At 37.3% G+C, this 12,799-nt stretch overlaps 1 protein-coding gene across 1 annotated transcript in view; it reads left to right on the top strand.

Moving 5' to 3' along the window:
- The window catches only part of Sdk1 (sidekick cell adhesion molecule 1), an 827,695-nt gene that overhangs the window by 127,952 nt on the left and 686,944 nt on the right, over positions 1 to 12,799 (top strand). The gene's annotated exons all lie outside the window — the stretch shown is intronic.

Here is a 12,799-nt window from a genome sequence, read left to right as displayed (position 1 = left end):
TTCAGTGGGTCCAGGTGGTTGAGTATCAGAGTGTTCCATCTCATTTCCCTTTGGGGTTGCTGTAGGTAATCTGGAAGTCTGGTTTTGAGACTTATTTACGTGTTTTCTCATTTCAACTTCCGGCGGGGGGTGGGGTGTGGGGGGGTGGAGTGGCTGTTGGTGCCTGCATGGATTACCTCCTGAGAGGTGGGACAGGGGCCGGGAGCAGCAGTAGGAATGGGCTGGGATCACTGGGAGGGATGGTGGCCGGGAAGCCCCTTCCTCTGGACCAGGAGCAGTGGGTCCGTGGCTCAGAAGCCCCTGCCTCTGGGCCGGGAGCAGTGGGACTCAGTACCGTGGTCTGCTGGTTTGGTGTCCTCTGCGTCTTTGTAATGTGGAACCAGGTGGCTGTATGGAGGAGGGGGCAGGGCCAGTGGATTCTTGCCTGGGCGCGGGCTGATTCTGCGTGTTCTGCTGGACTGGTGACCTCAGGGCGTCCGTAGACCTGCCTGTCTGCAGCGGTCTAATTTGGTGAGTTCCGAGGGACTCCCAGTTTACACGTTTATGTTACCTCCTGTGACCCTCACGGCTACATGGAGTGCTTTAGTGTACTAAGTAGATATGCCATAAAATGCATACTCACTTTCCCTCCTGCATTTGTCACAATTGTAATCAAATATATATTTATTCAATGACTTTCTTGCTTTCCTAAGTCGTCTTTGTGTTATGTTTAGTGTGTAGTACAGTGTCTGGCACATAAGTGATGCCTAACAGAGATTTGAGTAAAATAGTCCAGCAGTAACATATGAGAGATATGACAGTTCATGTCTGTGATATGGCAGGTCGGTATCTAAAAGTGGAAATCATTGGATTATTTTATTTTATTTTTTTCATTGGATATTTTAGAAAGAATAGTTCTAACAGAATTGTGGGGACAGAAGCAATGTTGTAAAATATGTTTTATAATAAAAACAAATGTTAATTATGACAAAACTTTGGAATACTTGCAAATGATTTCTCCACTGTTAACAGCTTTTATGGAGTTTTGCTAATTCAGTAGACATGGTCAGAATCTACCAGATTACAATAAGATAAAAGTAAACCCAAAACATGGTGCTATGACTTCTTTTCTTAGTGGCTAGTTACAGAATGGAATGTTGACAGAACAAATACAGGCAGGCAGGTTAGAGTGCTGTACTCTGGATAAAGGGAGGAGTAACCCAAATGTTTCTGATCTCCTTTGCTTATCATTGAGCCAAAAATACAGTCTTTTCTTTTTTTCTTTTTTTACAAATTAATTTTATTGGTACATTTAAGGTATACAATATAATGACATTCATCATTGGAAATTTGCACCTCTTTACATAATATATCTTGGTTCTGATTTTAATCTTTTATTCTTTTCAAAGACTAGTGGCATCAAAATATGTTTTCTTTCATCTCTATGGTCAATGTGACTTGAAATACAGTGTTAAAAGACTGACTTTTCATATAAGCATAGAGTAATTTGGAAATCCTGGTAGAGTGGAAGTGGGCTTTGGAAGACTTATTGTCAAGACCTTCCGGGGTGTGTTTTGGGAGGTGCTCTGGGCAGATGCATGGGCAGTGCTGTGGTTGGTCCCAGGTATTCTACTTAAGAAAACAAACACCAAACACATACACACTTTGGGCAAAGTAAGCTATTCTAAATGCTTCATGTACCTTCCCTCAGTCCTTAAAGCAAATCCTATGAGCAAGCTGCCCTTACTTCTTTCAAGTATTAGGAAACAAAAGCTCAAAGAGCTTAAGTAAGTTGCCCAGTATGTCAGCATTGGCATTTGAATCCAAGCATCTGGTTTCAGAATCTGTTTTCTTATCCGTGAGGTTGTACTATATCTCTGTGGACACTGGGTTCTAAAGTCAGCTCTTACAACTGACTACCCTTTCGTCTTCTGCCTTCCTCCTGCCACTCAGGATATCATCTCATCTGTAGAGCACCTGTTCTCACTTTGCCTCCAGTGTGAATGTCTTGGGGACCTAGGTGGCTCTGCGGGGAGTTGGTGTTTTGGAACATGTTATCACCTCTGGACACCAGCATCTCTTCCATAAGATACTCTTGTAGCAGGTGCTTCCTTGAGGATTCAATTGATCTTTGAATGCTTATCAGACATCCTAGTTGTCTTTCACAATGTTTATCATTCAGAAAAGCATGTTCCTAGTTCTGTCAGCTGATTTACATGTGCACTTTTGGAACATAATGTGTTTTTAAGTTGATAACTACCTGTATATGCATTAAGTAGTGAAGTTCCCAATGTTCGAGAAATACACTGTACCATTAAAAGAGAATTAACAGCTTTTTCAAAAGAACAAAACTAAGCTTAGCATGGCCTAGTATTAATCCCTGCCTGGAAGTTCCACAATCAAAAGGGCAAAATATGGAAAAGCAAAGATAAATAAGTAAAATTGGAAATATGCAAAGCCATTAGAGATGTCCCAGCGACTCAGAAGCAGGTAATAATGAGAAATGCATACAACCCCTGTGATTGTGAAATGTGGCACCAAAGCTTCAGGTTTTTGAAGTATTTCTCTGGCACTTGAACCTCCTTGTTAGTGGCAGACTAAAGAGTCTGCACAGTTATGTGCAAATAAAAGAATGCCCTGGGGTAAAAACAAAATAAAATGCTATTTAATACTCAATTTGGTATCCTTTAAATTTGAAAGTGTTAGTAATATTGTATCAGGATTAACAATATTACCATATTAGCTTTAAAATTTTTCCATTACTTTTTTGCCTAGGTGAATTTGAAAGTATTATTTAACCTAAAAGATTTTAAAAGGTTAGAAGAAAGAGCATTTATTTAGCACAGTTTGATGGATTGCCAGCAGCAGGGAAGATGTTAAATAAAGCACAGATGGTTTTAGCACCCTCTGATTTTCTTTTTTGCGCCTTTCCATTCCCGTTATTTTCCTTTCCTACCAGGAATCATTTTACTGTATGTAGGAGAGATTCTTACATAGTTAGGTGCTAATGAATACTCCTGCCCCACTTTACCTTGTCAGTGTCCTTATTTGATCATACTTTTAAAGTTCCTGCTAATCTTGGGGGAGAGGTAAAGGGGAGATTGTACTTCATTTTGGGATTTACTTGGTTTCTTATAGAGCCTGGTATGTGGCTCAGTAGTAAGTAGGGTTATGGAAAGTAGTTTTGGAGAAAATGAATGTTATGTTGTGTCATTATATTTCTTTTCACTTAAAATCTTCATGGAAGAATTCACCACATCTCAAGAACAATTTCAAATTGTTTTGTTCCTTAAGTGGTTTCCTGTAGGACAAAAATGTAAATTCAACAAATCTGCTTCATTATATCCCAGCTTCTAGTTATCAGTGTTAAATTTACCATTTATCACTATTTAATTGTGTTCATAATTACTAAAGCTTTTAACATGTTCATGTTGGGGCTGTAATTTGTATGTCTCACTACTGGGAGCCTTGAACCAGGGTGGTACAGGCATGACTGTCCCATTGGACAGCTTTTTATTAATTTTATTAGTAAGAAGACCAATAAAAGTGATTAGATCCATTTGTGCCACCAGTGGTACAAACTGCCCCATGAGACAGTCATACATGTACCACCAGTGTTTGTATTTTTGTATTGTTTGTATTCCTACCGCCAGTAGGAATGTGTTAAAACTACAGGTTTGTATTTTTACTTTCTGATAGCAAACAAAGAATTTTTACTCTCTGATAGGTTTTATTTCATAAAACCTTTTAAAGTTTCAGATTATTGATACTAGTTTTGATGTGTGGAGTTTAATTATTTTACAGTATCGTGCTACTATCTGTAAATGAATTACTTTGAAATACAATCAATAGAGAATGGCCCTTCTATGTTGAATGTCTGGCACTAAAGGGTATCTTTAGGCAGTGAGACATCTTTCTGTCAGCTTTTGGTTGGGGCTGTGTTCTTGTGAACTTGACAGTGGATGTTATACAACATATAACTCCCTTCTGGTCATTTTGTAAAGTACTGTGGATTTATGAGAACCTGGTTTCAACCCCAATTATACAGCAGCCAGGGCTGCTTCTGTCCTACCTCATTTCTAGTCCTTGAGATACCTTTAGAAAGGGGCAAAGCTCTTCTAAAGATGAGCCATGAATTCTATCAGCTAAAGATCCCTTGAGTGGAGTAGCAGTACCTTTCTGGTTGAAGCCAATTGCTCCTTCCTTAATTCCACAGAACCGCTCCAGTTTCTTAGGATGAGCCTGACTAAAAAGGTAGCTTGGGTTTTACTTTGGACCCACACTGGATATGGAAAGAGGGACATTTGAGCTGAGACAAGACAAAGTTTTAAGGAAATTTGCATTATGATAGTCTGTAAAATAAGACACTGATATAAAAAAGGGAATGATGTGAGTATGGGAAAGAATTCTTGGAGTTGTCATAGTTGCTGAGTGGGAGAATTTAATAACAGACTTGATAGTGCCTGCAGTCCCAGCACTATGGGAGGCTGAAGCAGGAGGATGACAAATTTGAGCCCAGTTCAGGCAACTTGGCAAGACCCTGCCTAAAAATAAAAAGGGCTATGGATGTAGCTAATTTCAGATGTTCTGGGTTTAATCTCCCGTAACACAAAACCAAACAAAAAGTACAAAATCAGAAGAAACAAGACCTGATTCCAGCCATCATCAGCGGAAGGCATATGATGAGATTTCTGAATTTCAAACTAAAGAAAAAATTCTGTAACCTTCTAATTAGAAAAAAAGTTATTTTCAAGTGGAAGAGAATCCTCAGCTCCAGAAATTCTACACCCAGCCAAACTACTGTTACTTATGTGGTTGCAGGATCAATATAGTATTCATACTTATGCTGTTGTTCTGACTGAATTCTTTCAGAGAAAATTTTAGAAAACTTCAGGCACTGGCAAAATCTAGAGTGAAAAATTCATACTCTAATAAGAAAGAACTCATTATATGCAACCAGTGGAACTTGAGTTAAATCTAAATAAAATGTTAATAGGTTGTGAAGATAAGAGGATTCATTGACACAAATATCACAGAACATAACTGAATTTAAAAAGTGACACTGGAGTTTCTTTTAAAAGATCAAGTTACTTCTTTCTGAAGCTCTTGAGTTTACATGCATCCCTAATTAATTGTCTGAAAAACCTTCCATGGCAATGTGATAGTTGGGCAGGGAATGAAAGGTGGAAGAAAAGTGGGGGATTTGGGCTATGGGAGGTGACATGATACAAATGTGACAGACTATCAAATTCTAGGGATGAATACTAGAAACAGCTGATCTGATTTTCAGAAGAAATCAAAGAATAGAAAGCTTTTGTTGAATGGTGTAAATCCTTGTGCTTAGTACTTTATTTGTGTTACCTCATTTCACCCTGAATATTTTTTAGGGGTATTGAAATAGGCAGGCCAAATTTATATATCTGCAAAAAGTGCAATGAGCGTTCATTAGTATTGTAGATACATTAATTTGTAACTGATTAAAAAATTTCCTTGTCACTCTTAAATTGGAAAGCCCAGGAAGTAATCTTAATCAATACAGAGTTGAAGGAAAACTGTTGTCAACCTGGCATGTAAAAAGAAAAGAATAAATTTGTTGCTGAGAGCTGTCACCCTTTAAGAAAATCTAAGCACAAACGATTCCAAAAATTTAAATTTCTTCATTTTGGCTTGATTTATGTCAGATAGTAGAGAAAAGTAAAATTTTTATTGATTAATTAGGCCCTGAGTTTTCAGTCTTAGAAGAGGGAAATATGTAGTTAATTTGTATGATTCCTATCAGAAGAACAATGAAGTTTTGAACAGTTGGCTGAGTAGGGCTAATTGAATCTTCAACAAAGAATTTCTTGAGATAAGTTTCTGTGATTTCATAAGATAGATTTTTTTGGAGGGGGCAATGGGATCATAAAAACAATAAATTCAAGATGAAAAGTCAATCGATAAAAGACCCTGAATTGTGTTTTAATCATAGAACCAATTACTTTTTATACTTTTTCATTTTATTTTCTATAAAGAGAATCCTAAATATAAAGGAGATATATTTCTAGGTGGTACTGCATTATGGAGAAGTCAGTAGTCCAAGCTGATATTAATTTTGCTTTTGATAATGGAATAGATTAAGAAAAGTTTTTAGGAGACCAGAAGATCAGACAGCCACCATATCAATTTTTTTGTTATGGAAACTATAATTCAACTTTGTAAAATTCTTTTATGTTCTCTGCAAATAATATAGTAAAACCACTGCATTGCTCTTCTGCCAACACATTTTATACAATAAACAAATGATTCTTGATAAATACATAATAGTTTAATTTCAGGGATAATATTTTACAGCTCATTTGAAACAAAATTATAAAAGATCCATTATTTTATTTCTAGATGTGTGGTAATCAGTGTACCTTGCTGTCATTATTTGGCATCTTTTTAGAATAAATCTTTTCTTTGGAAACATAACCTTGAATATTTAAACCTAGTTATGTCCCTTCAATTATAAGGGGTCTTTGAGCTCTGTGGCCTATTTTGGGGAATTCATTCATTCTGATGCAAAAAATAGACTTTAATATGATTGTGGAAAGAAAAGTGGGAGATTACGAGCATACGTTTCATTTATGACTTTTAATGCATTAATCTTTTTTGTATAGTCTGAGTAATACGCTTTAGTGTTCTAGGAATGTTTCTTCTAAACAAAATATATTTTGTTCTTAGAAAAAAAACCCCCTAAAATATATGAGAACAGTGCAGTGTGTTTTCATGTTTTTGAAGTAGCAAGGGTTGATTAAAGCCATTTCTAGCCAAATCTTTTATTTATTAATGTAGTTCTTAAATTCTCTAGTTAAGAGTAATCAAGCCTCGAGGCCTGTGCTTTTTCTTTCCTCACAGTCAAAAAATTTTTAAGCTTTTAAAAAGAAATGGTAGCAACATAAGTATTACTAAACTAAAAAAAATTAACTTTATTTTTCCCCTGTAAGCTGCTGCTCAACAGTTGAACAATATCAGAGAGACAGGCCTGTTGTTATCTTCCTAGGGTACTGATTTATGCTTTTACAGAGGCAGATTTATGGCTTTTATCTGTTGAAGACTTTTATGAATGACTGATATAAATCAAGAATTGAATAAATATTTTTCCCTTTGAACATAAATCAATGATTGGGAGTTTGATTTCTGAGTAACTCTTTGGTAACCCATTTAAGAAGTTATTGTCTACCTTTTTTTTTGTATTTTGGCAGTAAGCTGATTAGCTATAAATATAACTTAAAAGCAGCATAATTTTTTTTTCTCTTATTAGGTAGTTGTAGAATACATCCATTGTAGACATCTATAAATAGACTGGGAAACAAATTTGTATAGTGGTAATCCCATTAATAGGAATGAACAGCATGACGCTTAGGCAGGAGAGGGAAAATGGAGGAAATACAATGTTTAAAGATCCGTATAATAACATGTACCATTAATTATGGAAAATAAATGGATAGAAAAATTTATTTCTAGGACATTTGAAGACCAGGAATCGTTTATCGAAAGTTCTAGAAAAGTATGTGTAAAGAAACAGCCCATAACTTTTTGAATACACTTTCCTGAGACTTCCTTGAGGAGACAGACACCTCCCTAACAACAGAAACTATGGAGACAGAAATAGCTCATGTAGAGAGGAAAGTTGAAAATCAGGCAGTTTTAAAAAATACAGTTGGTCCTTTCGACCCAAGCATTCTGTATCTGATTTTTCAGCCAACCACAAATTAAAAGTATTTGGAAAAAATTGCATGTATACTGAGCATGTGCAGACTCTTTTTTCTTGTCATTATTCCCTAAACAATACAGTATAGCTATATGCATAGCATTTATATTGTATTTGATATCATAAGTAATCTAGAGATGATTTAAATATATGGGAGGATTTGTGTAAACTCTAGAAACCATGCTGTTTCATGTAACAGATTTGAACCTTCATGAATACTGAAGAACAACTCTATTTTCATGTATACTATTTTTACCTCTCACAAAATTATTATACCCTATCAATGGCAACTTATAGCTGAAGGAGTTAGTGGGTGTGTGGATTTTTAAAAATCTTCTCAGATGTACAACCCTTTGTTTATCTTCCCCTATTTTCACACAGTGGTCTTAGTTAATCATGGTAGAAAGGGCTAGACAGTAGACAAAGAATTGCTCTTGGAGAAGAGAACTTTTACAGTGTAGAAAGAGGACAGTGGTGGTTCTGTTGTCTCAATACAGCACAAAACAGTTGCATTCAGTAAGCAGGAGGAAGGAAAGCAGCCTGGCAACGAGGGTCCACAGCACCAGAGGGCAAAGCGCAAGATGACAAGGCCAGGGTGGAAAGAGAATGGCTTGCTGGAGTAGGTTAGGAAAGGCTCAGGGGTGGCTCTGGAGCTGGACAACTTGGCTCCATCCAACAGCACTCTGTAGCTATCCCAAGCATAATCCCATCTCTAGCCCTCAGTTGCTTTCTCTCCAAATGCTCAGAATAGGAGAACCTGCTTCCTTATGTCCTTACAAGGATTCCCTGAGTTAACATGAAGATGTAAATCCCTTGGGACAGTATCTAGCACGTCACATTCAACAAATGTCAGTCAAGTGTTATTCTGGACAGTCATCCGAAGCCATTCTCAACACTTCTTTCTGGTCACCAGCTTTGGTCAGTTCTACATTTATTTTATTTTATTTTTTTCTTAAATTCTTTTATTGGTACATTTTAGGTATACAATACATTTACATTTATCTTTGGGTGCTTGTACCTGTACATGATGTGTCTTGGTTCTTTTTTTTTGGTACCGGGGATTGAACTTGGGTCCTTGTGCTTGTGCAGCAGGCGGCGAAACCACTGAACTAAATCCCCAGCCCAGTATCTTGGTTCTTATAGTTCTACATTTAAATGTTTTTAAAAGATGGCTTATCTTTTCTACCTTGAGAGCCACAGCCTTACTGACTTTCATTGCCCTAATGAATTAATTCAGTTTCTTCCTTTCGTCAAATTTTGCAAAACTCCATCCTCTAAAATATGACAAGTTAATTTTCTGTTGATTTTGCCTGCCACTCTCCTTAAATCCCTTCAGTGGTTCTCTGTCATCCTGAAGGAATTTATAATTAGTTTTCAGTATTAAAGGCATCAAAGTTCTTCAGACTTCAGCCCTTGCATACCTTCCCAACTTTTCTCTCTCTCCAGATAATTTTTGAACATCCACTGTTTAAGTTCTTACCACAACTTAACAGAAGATATATAGGCATCCCTCATTTTTTTTTTTTTGGTACCAGGGCTTGAACTCGGGACCATGTGCTTTCGAGGCAGGAGGCAGAACCACTGAGCTAAATCCCCAGCCCCCAATTTTTTTTTTTTAACTTAGACTTTTTTAGTATATCACATAGCTCTTAAGTGAAAGATACTAGATTAAAACATTTTTAAAAGAAAGCTATTTGAGGAGTGAATCTGTCATCTTTGATCATGTACTGGTTGTTGTATGGACCTTAAAATGTACTTTTCTGTAGAAATAATGTTTGAAATGTGATTTGGTACTCAGGCCATACCACAAAAGCCTGATTTATGTGCTTATCTGTATATGTCTCTCTGTGTATTTCCTTAAGTATTTACAATGTATGTAACCATTATATAAAATATTGTATTAAAGAAAACCTGGAAATAGTATAAACTCTGCTTCTTGCATTGGGATCACCCCCAGCAGCATTATGGATAACTGAGAGTACCACTAAATTGTAAAGTGTTTACATCTTTGCAGAAATGGCATCTCTCTTCATTTGTCTGCTTTTTTGGCGGGAGGCGGGTGCTGGGAATCAAACTCAGGACCTTGTGCTTGCCAGGCAGGTGTGGTGCCACTGAGCTACATCCCGACCCAGTTCTTAAGAGGAAGAACCATTTTAATGAGTCATTCTCAGGTGTCCTAAATTTGGTAATAAAAGAACTCAATACAGTCTAGGTTCAATTTCTCTGCCCTTATAGATGTCTTTAGTAAATTCCTTTTTGTGTATTGAGACTGTATCCTAATCAGTAATTAAAGTTCATTGATAGCAAGTAATAGGAACCAACTTAGAAAGACCCCAGTTCTAAGGCTGTGGGGGTCTTTGACATTCAGAGTTGCCAGAACTTGCAAGGAGTCAGAGTAGTACTCCCATAGATGCTCAAGGGCCGCCTCTCCCTGCCTGCTCCCTGTTCCTGTCTGCCTTTGTCTCTCTATCCCAGTGGGCACTTGAAGCCAGCTTTTCCATAAATGTCAGCTTCATTCCTCTCTATAATGACTTTCTCTAGACCTCTGAGTACATGGTCCTGTGGGTCCTATGTGACTTTTGCCCAGCTGGTGATTTTATATCCCTCCAGTTTCAGTGACCAGCAGATTCTAACAAGAGTTTCTGAGACTTAATTCCAAAATCCTCAAAGATAGGGTAACTGGCTCAGTGGGAGGTTAGGAACCCAGTACTAACTTGGTATCCAGGTATCCATGGCTAGTTAGGCATCTATCACTAGTTCAATTCAGGGAGTCTGAATCCTGCACTGTGCACCACTGCAAGGACTCATTCCTCTGTTAGAATGGAGGGAAAGAATGGGAGCGGCCTGCTGAGGTTTGGTACTCACCTGTATGTAGCTTTTCTGTTTCTGGCTGGGTTTTTTTGCTACTTTTTTACTAAGAACATGTACATTCTGTGCTCCAACTGAAACTTTCACATCCAAGGTATCCTCAACAATAAAGAGCTTCCAAAGAAGTTAACACAAAGAAAGAGCAGGAGCAGACTTTCAAAATGAGGAAGATTTTTTTTCTACTTAACCAGAGTTCTAATAGCCTGCTGGTCCTTCAGTTCATTAATCTGAAAACATATACACTAGCATGGTCTATGATTTAAGACTATGTCTTTTAGTCACATTCTGTGCTGCTTTATTGCAATAAAAAGCATCAAAGGTAAATACTAAATCAGTTTTTCAGTATTGTACTTGTAAAGGCAGTCCATGAAATGGTGAATGAAAGAATCAGACTTTTATGGTAGTCTTTTATTGTAATCTATTTTCAGTTCAGTCAGAGAAGCAGCATGGCTCAGTAGTCTAAGGAGAGAACAGGGAATTTGGAGCTGAGATATAATCTGTTCTGTACCTGACGAGCTTTGTGACCTTGAGAAAGGAAACTAATCTCATCTATTTCCTCTTATATAAAATGGAAATCTATGTATATTCAAATTTGAGCAAACTAATAAGATTTTATACAAATCAGGAGTTTTTACAAAATCAGGACCCTATCTTTTTAAATAAGATTCTCCATAGACCCAGTATCTTTCCAATTATTCCAACTGTGATTAGCAGCAATTAAATTTATTTATTTTTTTTTTGGTATCAGGGTTCAAACTCGGGACCTTGCACTTGCAAGGCAAGCAGTGGAAGCACTGAGCCAAATCCCCAGCCAGCAACAATTAAATTTATACATACCAGTTTTAAAAAGACATTCAGTGGTTGAAGTGAAAACAACATGATTCTTTATTTTATAGAATTATGGTGAGAACTCTGAATCTGTGTGAAAAACTTAAAGAACAGTGCTTTTCAGGTTGTCTCCATACCCTAAATTTTGGGGTGAACCTTTCCCAGCATGTGAGTGATGTTAGTTCCGATTTTGCTACAAGTGGGATGTGACATTGACGTGAGTATCATCACTTCCACTGCAGCACTGTGACACTGCTGAGTTAGTGCTTACCGGCTCCATGTCACCTTGCCCCAGCCCAGAATGACCGTCGGCACTTTCAGTTATCTATTGCTGCTGGAAGTCTGATGTGTCTGTGCTGAACGATTGACTTGTACCAAGCAATCTCATGCCTACTTGTGAATTCTCTAGATGACGAACTATCCTAAGTGCTAACATGTAAACAGACTCAAAGTCTTAAAATAGTAGGAGAGACAAGTAGTTTGTCATATATTTGTGTTGAATTTACAGAACACTCTTAGTTATTTAAAAGACTATTACTATAAGGAAGGTTTTACATGAAAAACTCTTGTAACAGAGTTTCAGCAGAGACAGACAGTACCTGAATTTTAATAAGAATCTAGGGTTTTTATCTTCCCAGTATAAGCTGTGCTTAGCACTATCATGGAAGTGTGTTGATTGAGTTGTGAACCAGACTGATACATTCAAGTTACTTTTGAAAGAGTCAACCCCCCAATATAATGAAATTTGCTTAAAATACACAATTGAAATTATTTTTCTCTAAATGAGACTCTCCCAAACCTGCCTGAAAAACTGTGAAGGATGGATAGTGCTGTGCCGCCTTTTCTGGAACAAATTTGATGTCAGAGTCTCACTGTTGTACAGATTCATAGCCTGTTATTACTAACTTGTAAACATTCATTTACAGGAAAGAGGGACTAGAATCTCTACGAGCTCTTTTATATTGGTGTTGAGGCTTCTGAGTTAAGCTAGTTTTGTGTTCAATTTAGAGGAAGATTTTCCCAGGCTAGGATTCTTCTTGATTGCAGAGCGTATCCCCAGAGATTCTAGGCAGCATAACTCAGGCTGACCAGTGGCTTCCAAGTGGGATCAGTGCAGGCCAGGGAATGTGGCCTTGCTTGTACTGCCTCGTTAACTGCTTCCCTCCTCTGTCTCAGCTGGCTTCCCATAATGTTGAAAGAGAAAATTTTGTGGCCCTTTGTAATACTGCCGTAACTACACATGCTTTCACCCTTTAAAAAAAGGTGTAGGTTGATGTTTGGTTTCATATTTTAATACTTGGGGGAAGAGGTAGGCTAGACTATATTTATTTTACTTTTGTAGAAAGATAGGGCAAGTTCTCAGGTACTTTTAAATGCTCTCTCCCCTTCCCT

Source organism: Heterocephalus glaber, unplaced genomic scaffold, assembly GCF_053883595.1.
Source record: "Heterocephalus glaber isolate CG9 unplaced genomic scaffold, H.glaber_assembly_v1.0 deba00001610, whole genome shotgun sequence".
In the NCBI taxonomy this organism is placed as follows: domain Eukaryota; kingdom Metazoa; phylum Chordata; class Mammalia; order Rodentia; family Bathyergidae; genus Heterocephalus; species Heterocephalus glaber.
This window is presented reverse-complemented; position numbering and strand designations above follow the sequence as displayed.